We start from the raw sequence: 12150 nt of genomic DNA on the forward strand, positions 1-12150 counted from the left end.
GGTCATACTTTTGGGATATGTCGCTGCTTTAGCAATTCTCAGGGAATGCCATATGACATGGAGTAAGAACCAACCCTAAGCTGGTTGTGTGCAAGTTTAAGTGGCAGAGAAATTTGAATTATTATTTTTTGTTATTACTATAACTCTGATTTTCTTTTGTCAACTTTGTGTCATGCTTTTGGGACATGTTGCTGCTTTAGCAATTCTTAGGCATATGAAGTGGGGTAAGAACCAACCCTAAGAAAATTATTATTATGATTTTTGGAGAATGGATTTCATGCTCAAGGTCTTTTATTTTATAGGTCAAGCACCCATTGAGTGCTTCTAGGGTTTGTCCTAGGTCAAGAAGTCAAAAGAGTCATTGTCATAAGTTGAAGACCCCTTTAGGCACAATGTAATTTGTAAAGAAAATTATTTGTCATTACAAGTGTTAAAATACACTCCAAGACCAAGTCGGTTTGGAAGCGGGCAAGTCGGCCTAAAAGGAAGAGCCACGCCCACCTTGAAGAGCCTATATATAGGAGGAAACTCGACCTCGAGAGACATTCGTCAATCACTCATTCTAGCAAAGGAGGAGGAAGAAGAAGGCAACAAAGAAGGAAGAGGATGAAGAAGAATTTTGTTTGGGCTATTTCTCTCTCACACGTGCGAAGGAGGACTAGGGTTTCTGCAACATATCTAGCGTTTTCATCTACAAGTTCGATCTTGGAGAAAAGAAGGCAAGAAGATCAAGCGAAGGTCACCAGAGGTCATCCTTGTTGAAGAATCTAGGGCAGTTAGAGTTAGAGAGATTCTTCATAGCATGATAACTAATTGTGAGGTGTTTCAACTTATTTTTATTAGCACAATCTTCTCTTTGATATTATTAGAGTGTGTCTTCATTAGTTCATCAAATAACTAGCAAAAACAAAGAGACAAGAACACATGTTGCCATTTTGGGGCCAAAACCTCTCCCTCTTGGAGAGGAAAACCAACAAATAATTCTTCTTATAGAGATTCCAATTGACGAATACCAAAGCCATGACACTTGACCTACTAGGCCACTCCAAGACCAAGACACCAATCCTCTTCTTGATGTTGAGATCATTAGCATCATTGTTACTACTTGACCGAGATCATGATCATAATATCACAAAGATCCTTATAGTTGTATCTTGCTTTATTCACCATGTCAACTAGGTCTTGTTCTTGTTGCACTATAATGGTAATCACTGATATCACTGTTGTTGCAACTCTGTTGTACCAAGACCTATGACAACATCCTCCTTGCACCGAGATCACAGTTGTGCCGAGAAGAAGTGTCACTGCAATGCTTGTCTAAGATCACAATTATCCATCCGAAGTGATGGTCCACTGCCTTCACTCGAGTTTCCTGTACCACTATTCCTTTGTCCGCAATCTCAGAGAGGAGTTTGAAGATATCACTGCAATTGTGACCAAGGTTTCAAAAGTATGTCGCAACTTTTTTCTCAATCGAAGTTGCAGAGATTTGTGTTCACTCTCATGCACCTCAACCAAGTCCCTATACCACTTTGCTTGACCGAGACTTCAGAGATGTATGCAGAGATATCTCTGCTCCTTATCTGAGGTTTCGAGATGTCCGAGATTCTAAGCTTCAGTGGTGACCTTAGCTGGGTTTATATAGTTGTCACATCTCCATAATAAGCCGACATGTTAGGGTGAACCAATGTGTCTCTATTTTTGAGCCGACTTGTCATATATATATGCTTTGAGGCCAACATGACTGTCTTCTTCATTGTGTTGCTGGCAGTATACTTCTTTGGAGGATGGTGCTTGTCTTGGAGGGCTCCTTGACACTAGGTTGACCCATGTACATTACATAAATGCTCATAAAGAGCTCTTTAACATAATCTTGACTCTGACTTTCCTAGACCTATGGAATGAGCAAGAAACTCATTCATATAATTTTATAAAAATAATATTTCCTTTTCTTGACAAGTACAAAGATCAAAATTATATGGACAAATATCGAACCTAGTTACACTTTTCTCCAACACTCCCTCTTAACTAGGGGGGTATTTACAATGGTACTTGGGCATTCTCAATCTAAAGAATTTCTCATAAGAATCGGATTGGTAACCAATCTGTATAGCAGCATATCAATCAACATTGTCATAGCGCAAGGCCTTGACTAACAATGCCATTTCTCTACGAGACCATGAGTTATAAAGCTGGCGAGACCAATGATTTATACACACCATCATTGTCTCTCAAGGTACATACCAACTTGGGTGTTCATTGATTATGACCTTCTAGGACTATTTTTATCTTGAGTTCCCAACCCTCAAATAATATCGATCCTCTTGCCTACTCTTATCTTGGATGCCCTACACATCCTCAAAGAGTATCATATGCTAGATGATTACCCAACCCTCCATTATTTCTTCCCAGGGGAAGACAAGAATGTTGCGTATATCATGTATCTACATTTCCATTCATGGCCTTCACCTAGACTTATGGTTGTTAGTCCTAGTCTAGTGCATGACACATGAAATAGAAAAACACCACTGTCACTCTTTTGTAATCAGGGGTGATTTAATTCAAGCTCCCTCTTGATCAAGGACCTGTCAGAGCTCCCTCTTAGCTAGGAACTCTTCTATATATCATCAACTTTTTCTGTGGTCCTTCAGCTGCTTGATCAACTTCTCTCCTTGATGTCATGAAATTTAGTTGAGCTTCTTCCTTGTAGGGCAACAATAATCGATCACTTTCCTTCTTATTTCGTTATGTCATTCCTTTCTTCATGGAAAGTGGCCTTCTTGGTACATATCTGGAACCTTCTTCATATGGCTACTTTTCTCTCCATGCTTCTTTCAGGAGCTTTCATCCATTGCATGAATGTTGGTTGCACTTGTACTTACAAGTCTTGTTCTAGTAGCCCTGCATGAACTCATCCAGATATTATTTAAGAAATTAAAACATTATATTAAATCATACCTTACGAGATGGCTCTTCATCATGACATCTTCTTGTAGGTATCAACATCCTCACATATTGCCACATCTCCCAAAGATATCCATTATCAAGGGTCTTCATTCTTTTCAGACTTTCATCAAAGTCTTCATATCTTTGTGGGAGATTTCCTAGTCAAATCTTCTTGGTCTTTTGGATGTTGATTGCCTTCATCGTGGTTGCATATCTCACGATCTCTTCCTTCCTCACACATTCCATAACTTTCAATCAGAGTTTCTTTATTGTAGTCAATCACCTCATACTTCATATGAGGACATATTATGTTGATTTCATCTAGTGTGACTTATGCCTTCCTGCATCTTCTCAGAGGAAGAGATCATTTTTCTCTTGATCATGCTTCTTAAGATAAAAGCAAAGATCCATATTACCTGCAACCATACGTCATGACATTATAATATTAAACACAAGCATACATACCTTATTTTACCTTCAGGTCATCGATGCTTCTTCCAACAGCTTCCTTGATTGAAAAGATCTACTTCATGTCATCACATCATTATCTCATGGATTCCATAAGTTGGAATTCTTCTTGAAACGCTTGCTTCCTCTCTAGATTAGTGAACCCTTCGATGATCCAGGTGGCTCCAACACAAGCAGAAATCCAAGAGGACTCAGAGAGGGTCAAAATTCAAAGTGGTCAGATCACTCCCAAACCAGCACCAGATCGAAGTGCTCTTCAGCTTGATTCCAACGGTGCGAACGACACTCAATTCCATGCTTGTATGAGGGAGAAAGATCTATTCAAAGTTTTGGTCAAAGTTGGGCAGTCGGTCAGACTGAAGTGTCCTACAATTTCACCGTCAACCGGACATGGAATCTGACTCTCAAGGAGCGGGGAATTTGTTGGATACTTAATTTGTCTAGTATCCCTTATATTAGACAAAATCAAAACAATGTTTATTTTATATATATATATATATATATTAAAGAGATGGCGGGCCATGACCCTTGCCACCCCCATCGGGCCTGAACCATATCATTAAAACATATTTTTAATTAAAAAATGGTCGACAGGCCGTGACCCCTGCCAACCCAACCACATTACATTAACGTTAACGTTGGGGTGGGCGGGCCACCTCCAGTGGACCCGACCCACACCCCCACCAAACATCATATATATATATATATATATATGGAACTAGTGGGAGTTGAACCCACGGTCGGGTCCACCGGCCTCGCCCACGCAGTGGTCCAATGTTTGAATGCAACCAAACCGCACCATAAACCAAACGTGCCCAACATGTAAACAGTTACAACACATGCGTAACTACCACATCAAACTGCGCTCGTTTTGTAATGAAACAAAAAAACAAACAACTATTTTTGGGAGGCGGGGGGATTTGAAACCATAACCTCCCCCTGCCTAGTCTCCTACGCCACCGTTGGGCCACAAAGCTCAATGTTGATAGCTCTGCCCACGTTTTCATATAGAAACCATGCTTTTGCTCACTCAGCGGAGGGAGAACAAGGGTGAAGCGGGGAACGAACGGAACGAAGGTCGAATGGAATGGTGGAACCACGAGCTAGGCTAGAGATGGAACCATGACGTAGTTTCAAGAGGCAAAATGATGGCATGCTTTTTGAGACAAAATTTTTGCAAAGAATCTTAAAGATTCCTTGGGAGGTAAAAATTCATTTTATCATAATGTAATCAAGTTTACAGTCATTTTTCTCAAATTTTTGCAGGGAATGCAATGGCGAGGTCAGATTTGTTTTTTGAGTAGCAGATTTGTAGATTCCCAACAGAGGAGAATCTTTGAGAATCTTCCAAATTCCTTGGGCGTTGAAATTCACCAGATTCAGAATGCAGCCAACTTTATACTCATTCTTCTTAGAATTTCGCAAGGATCTCAATGGTGAGATCAATTTTCTGATTTGAGTTGCAGATCTCCAGTGAACGCGGAGGAGGGAATCTTTGGAGAATTGCGAGGTAATCTAAAAGATTCCTACAGGGCCAGATTTTGTAGGTGTCAGAATTTAGAAAATGGATAGTCGATTTTACACTTCTCAATGACACAAATTCAATGGTGCAGTCAGTTTGTGTAGCTGAGCCTTTTATTTTTCGGCCATTTTCTAGATTGGACTGACGGTGTCAAATTTCAGAGTGTGGACAGTCGATCTTATGCCATGCGACGCCACGATTTCGATGGTGCATTCAGATCCAACAGCTGAGTATTCTATTCTTCAACCAGCATCAGAGTTGAGGTATATGCAGTGTTGTTGTCATGTACTTCTTTGATCATTTGCTATGAGATGTACTATGTTGTTTTGATTCCTGCTTGATATATGACGCAAAATCTTTGTGTCTATTTCATGTGAGATGTATTCATCATGGATTGTTATGTATGTTTTTTATTGAGATCCCTTTGTTTCCATGATTGTAGAATACTCATTGTCACCATGGGTGTTTTGGTTGAGATCACTTTGATGCATTGATGCCAGGATACTCATTGTAACCATGTGTAAGTTTATGTTGTGCTGATAGGAGGTATATTGTGAGTGATAGTTCCTGTAGCAGAATGTCTCCTGGAGAGACTTTGGCACTCATGCAGAAGGCACATATCCTTGTATGACAGAAAACATAGTCCATGTACATCTTCACCATTTCCAGCACTGAATGAAGCGACCAACACCATCTTGACACTGGGCCCAGAGATGTAGTCCACACTGGACGAACTCCGTTATCAACGTCTTGTGTTTTATGTTGTTGATTCTTGTCATGTTCCCTCTTCTTTACAACATGCATATATGTTCCTTTATGCTCTTTTAAATGCAATTCTAACAACATCACGAAAGTAAAAGATCTTGGTTAAATCCGAGAGTTGAGTCAACTCAGATCAAGTTTGGTATTAGAGCGGCCTTTGCGTGGATGTGAATTGCGAGCATAAACAATGGAACGTGTAGCGATGGAGGATGATAAAGCGATGTACGAGACCATGCTCAGAGTGTCCCAAAAGGTGGAAATAATGTATGAAGCTCTACAAAAAGAGAAGAGAAAAAGCAATGAGTGCAACTTAAGTTGCGAGCCATGGAAGGGACCTTGGAAGAATTGAAGCACAACAACCAGAGTCTTCAAGTAGATAACGCTGAATTGAAGATTCTTCTACAAGAAGAGAAAGAGGAGAAACATGGTTTGCTACGACAGCTGCAAGCTAAGGATGAGGCCTTGGAAAAGCTGTAGCGTGACCTATGTGAGGTAAAAAGTAGTTCTCCGACTTCATGTATGTTTCCTGGTGAGGATTTTGTTATTTTTTAAAATCATACCACAGGAATTGTGTCCAAATGTTGAAGAAAATGGGGTATGAAGGGAAAGGATTGGGCATTAATGGCCAAGGCATTGTCAACCCCATCAAAGTAGAGGAATTACCCCGTTAGGTAGGACTTGGGTATGTCGGGAAGGAAGTTGGGGAATGTGCCAAGACAGCCAGCGAACCACCAACAATAGATGATGAGAAGCCCTCATCAGTTCTTTCCAACTCGACAATGGAGATAAAAGATGTTGATTCCCCTTCAATTTCATCTTCACATAGGATGATTTCTGTTGGAAATGTGGAGATACCAATTACAGGGACAAACATGAGGCTCCTTACCAAGATGAGGTACAAGGAAGGAGAAGAGTTTGGTGTTAATAACCAAGGCATAACTCAACCATTGGAGGTTGTGCATAAACCTCAATTTGCAGGCCTGGGATACACCAAAGGAGAATGCTCGAAGGTGTCAGATGCTTCCGAGACATTATTGAAATCATCGAGGAAAGAGAATGATGGGAGCACATCACCATCATCCCATGGCAGTGCCCATTGCAAGGAAAGAGATGAGGCAAGCTCTCATCGCCATATTTACACCAGAGACAATAAGGAAAGGTATAACAACTCTCAATACTTGAATGTTCATTTCGATTATAATCATGTTGTTAATGATGAACATAAATCAAGGCATCAAAAAACATGTACTTTTTGTGGATTACATAACCATACATTTTTTGAGTGCTGGAAGAGAATGGCAGCACAAAAAATGATGAGGCGTGAAAGACCCTCTCAACAGTAGGTAAAGAAACATGTTAAGCAGATCTTGGAGGAAGAAGACGTATTGCAGTCATTGCAATAGAAGTGGTCACCAAAGGGCCACACGTTGGAGGCTCCATCCAGAGAAATGCCTTAAAGACAAAGTGTTAGTGCATGAACCAGTTGAAAAAATCATTCGACAAGCAAAACCACCACAGGGGGATGACCCATTCACATCGATAAGTGAAAAATGGTTTCTAAATATGTTAGCTTGTCATGGTCGTGCTTTTGTAAATCATTTGTTGCATTTTAAAATGTAAAAGTGATGATGTGTTTCCCATCACCTGTTAAGCAACAATGATGTCTGGTCTTATTTTGTGTTGCATTTTACACTGTGAAAGTGATGTTGTGTTTCCATCACTTGTCAAAGCAACAATAGTGTTTGGCCTTATTTTTGTAAATCATGTGTTGTAGTGATGATGTGTTTTCCATCACTTGTTGAAGCAACAATGATATGTTGACATTGTTTTCATAGCTGGGGTATTGTTTCCATTTTGATGTAAACTTGACCACTGTGTATGAGTTATAAACTCGTGGCAAGTATGGGATGTTTGGGTCATTATTTGGTCATGTAAGTCAAGCATGTAATTTACAAAACAATGTACTACAGGTTTGCAGAGGTTGCAGCTGTCGACTCATCGCTTATGGCTTCGAAAGACAAAGGTGAAGGAGAAGGAAGGGTGACCTATCAGATACTTGTAAGTGCAGACAAGGTACAAAGAATTTGCATAGTATTTTCATGCTTTTGGAGGACCAAAAGCTCCTCAGTGGGGAGGATTGATCAAGGTGGCACCAGACATAGGAAAAAATCTAAGAGGACTCAGAAAGGGTCAAAATTCAAAGTAGTCAGATCGCTCCCAAACCAGCACCAGATCGAAGTGCTTGTCATCTCGATTCCAACAGTGCGAACGACACTCAATTCCGAGCTTGTATGAGGGAGAAAGATCTAGTCAAATTTTTGGTCAAAGTTGGGCAATGGGCCAGGTTTAAGTGTCCTACAAATTCACTGTCAACCGGACATGCAATCTGGCTCCCGAGGAGCGGGCGAATTTGTTGGATACTTAATTTGTCTAATATCCCTTATATTAGACAAAAACAAAACTATATATATATATATATATATATATTAAAGAGGCAAGGGTCATCAGAATTGAACATATCATTAAAATAGATTTTTAATTCAAAAAGGTCAACGAGTCGTGATCCCCGCCGACCCAACCACATTACATTAATGTTAACGTTGGGGTGGGCAGGCCACCTCTGGTGGACCTGACCCACACCCCCACCAAACATCATATATGTATATTAACGAAACCGGTGGGAGTTGAACCCACCACTGGGTCCACCGACCCCGCCCACGTGGCGCTCCCATGTTTGAATGCAACCAAGCCACACCATAAACCAAACGCACCCAACATGTAAACGGTTACAACATGTGTAACCACCACATCAAATCGCACCCGTTTTGTAATGAAACAAAAAAAAACAAGTGACTGTGTTTAGGAGGCAGGGGGATTTGAAACCATAACCTCCGCCTGCCTAGTCTCCTCTGCCACCGTTGGGCCACAAAGCTCAACATTGATAGCTCCGCCCACGTTTTCATATATAAACCATGATTTTGCTCACTCAGCGGAGGGAGAACAAGGGTGAAACGGGGAACGGAACGGTGGAACCGTGAGCTAGGCTAGAGATGGAACCATGACGCAGTTTGAGGAGGAAAAATGATGGCATGCTTTTCGAGATACAAATTTTACAGAGAATTTTAAAGATTCCTTGGGAGGTAAAAATTCATTTTATCATAATGTAATCAAGTTTACAATATTTTTTTTTCAGATTTTTGCAGGGAACACAATGGCGCGGTCGGATTCGCCTTTTGAGCAGCAGATTTGCTGATTCCAACGAAGGAGAATCTTCGAGAATCTTGAGGGAATCTTCCAAATTCTTTGGGGGCCGAATTTTGCCAGATTCAGAATGCAACCAACTTTCTACTCATTTTTCTAAGAATTTCGCAAGGTTCTCAATGGTGAGATTAGTTTTTTTATTTGAGTTGCAGATCTGCAGTCAACCAGGAGGAGGGAATCTTTAGAGAATGTTAGGCCCCTATACTACTAGTGTAACCCCTTATTGTTATTAGTACAACCCCCTTATTATATTGATGTACCCATGTAATGCTCATATTGTTACTATTGTACCCCTTAGAAGCCCATTAGTGTTATTATTGTACTCACATTATTATTGTTATTTCGGCTCTGATTATATTATGATCCCTTACACTCTATATATAGAAAGGAGGTCTTTTCATTTGTATCATCTAAGAATTGTTCTTTTGTGTAATGTAAAGGAGGTTGCCCCCTCGAAGACGCTGAATTCTAAGGCGTTCAACTATCTTTTCTATCTTTTTGTGTGCTGGTTTCATAACATTTGGTATCAGAGCTTTGGATTCTAGGGTTTCACTGCTCCAAATAGGTCATTGTGGCATTTTCGCTATAACTTTTTTTCTGCGACGTTTCAGAAGCGAACAAAAAAACCCATTTGAGACGAAATCGCCCTGATACTCGGGTTTGAATTTCAGAGCTTTTTGCGCTATATTTGCGGAGATATGATTTGAGAAAGTTGGTCTTTTTGCAGACTCCTGAATTACATTCCAAACAGGTGACCTGGGGAAAATCGTCATAACTTTTGTTTTGAGCATCAGATTGAAATTTCGTAAGAAGTTACAGAAAGAGAACATACTGTAGTTTCCTGTGTATATTTTTCAGATCCTAAGGTTAACACAGTGACACGTGGCACTTCATACAAGTTCAATCTTCTGAAAAGGTATATAATCAGGTCATCTTGGGAGATTGTTCATAACTCTTTCTTGGAGAATCTAAATTTGATCAGACTGGTGGCATTGGAAAGAGGACGCAGAGGGCTACTGCAGGTCACAATTTCAGAACTAGAAGAACCAAAATTACAGAGTTATAGTAATTTCAAGATCGAGCTCCTAAAATCAAGAAAAGGCGATATGAGGAAGTTTGATGGCAAGGATCCGGTAAATTGGATACTTCAGATGGAGCAATATTTTGATCTACATGGTGTACCACTGTTACAAAAGGTATGTATTGCATCTTCATATTTAGAACCATATCAATTTTTATGTATAAAGGGCTTTGTTCTCGTAAACAACTTGTTACGTGGTCAATTTTCACGGAGGAAATGATAGCACATTATGAGGATACAAAGAGCAACACCTTCTTTAGAGCAACACCACAACAATTGGAAGAGTAAAAGGGCTTTGTTACGTAGTGGAAAGTAAAATTATGGCAACAAAGAAGTCTACCCCTCACAACTATAAAGATGGAAGTGTTGTTTCTCCTAGCCTTCCACAACCTACAAGGGTTACACCACAACAATTGGAAGAAAAAAGAGAAAAAGGGCTTTCTTACAATTGTGATAGCAAATGCACTAAAGGTCATAAGTGTGCTGGTAAGAAATTATTTTACATAAAGTATGAAGAGGAGGAAGAAAAGGATCAAGAACATCAAAAGAAGAGGATATACACCAGGACCCAACCCTGGGGAAAGAAGAAATGAATCAGACCATATCTTGTAAAGCATTGGCAAGAATTACCACTCCTCAAACTCTCAAGATAGAAGGACATATCAAGAAGAAAAAGGTGCAAGAAGTGAAAGATCACGTCGAGAAGGAAGAAATGAATCCAACCATATCTTGTAATTCATTGGTCGGAATTACCACTTCTCAAACTGTCAAGATAGAAGGACACATCAAGAAGAAAAATGTTCAAGAAGTGAAAGATCGCATCGAGCATCAAGAAATGAATCCGACCATATCTTGTAGGATTGGAAGAAATTACCACTCCTCAAACTCTAAAGATAGAAGGACATATCGAGAAGAAAAAGGTTCAAGCAGTGAAATATCACATCAAACATCAACAACAAGTTCTCCAACTTTTAAAAGATAACGCCACTTTGGTGAAAAATCAAATGAAACAACAAGTAAATCAACATCGTAGTGAAAAATGTTTTGATGTAGGTGATTGTGTATTTTTACTTACATTCAAGCAAGCTATTTATGAGAAGAAAATGTTGGCAATGCTACATGCACTTAGGAAATGCGACCTTACCGAATGGGAAGAAACTTCAAGGTAAAAATGGATCATGATAGTCTTAAATACTTTTTAGAACAACTATTATCTTTAGAAGAACGGAAAAAATGTGTCACAAATATGTTGGGTTATGACTTTGACATCATCTAGAGAAAATGGAAGAAAATTTTTGTTGCAAATGCACTCTCAAGAAAGGATGAGGATGTGGAAGCATTGTTTTGCGCTATTTCTATTATCCAACCAGATTCGATAAACGAAGCAAGGGATGAATGGAAGGAGGACGAAGAAGTATGGCCACTTTTTCAAAAGTTGCAAAAGATCACAATTCAAACAATATTGCCAGAAATTGAAAAGGAAGGAAAAATCATATTGGAACCTGGAGCAGTCACAGAAACAAGAACCCGACAGCTATGAAATCGATCAATTTCAGAGTATCTCATCAAATGGAAGAACTTACCCGCTGAAGATTCCACATGGGAGGACAAGAATTTTATACAGAAGCATCAAAAACTACTCAAGCGTTGAGGACAACACTTTTTGAAGGAGAGGGGCATGTTAGGCCCCTATACTACTAGTGTAACCCCTTATTGTTATTAATACAACCCCCTTATTATATTGATGTACCCATGTAGTGCCCATATTGTTACTATTGTGTCCCATAGAAGCCAACTATTGTTATTATTGTGCCCTTACATTATTATTGTTATGTCGGCTTTGATTATATTATGACCCCTTAGACTCCTATATATAAAAAGGAGGTCTTTTCATTTGTATCATCCAAGAATTGTTCTTTTGTGTAATGTAAAGGAGGTTGCCCCCTTGAAGAGGCTGAATTCTAAGGCATTCAACTATCTTTTCTATTTTTTTTTGCGTTGGTTTCATAACAGAGAATCGCGAGGGAATTTAAAAGATTCCTATAGGCCCAGATTTTGCCGATGCCAGAATTCAGAAAATGGATAGTCGATTTTAAACCTCTCGACAACA

The sequence above is a fragment of the Pinus tabuliformis genome, chromosome 1_2 (genome assembly GCF_031772625.1).
Source record: "Pinus tabuliformis cultivar Carrire ecotype Pingquan chromosome 1_2, CPIR1, whole genome shotgun sequence".
Lineage (NCBI taxonomy): Eukaryota > Viridiplantae > Streptophyta > Pinopsida > Pinales > Pinaceae > Pinus > Pinus tabuliformis.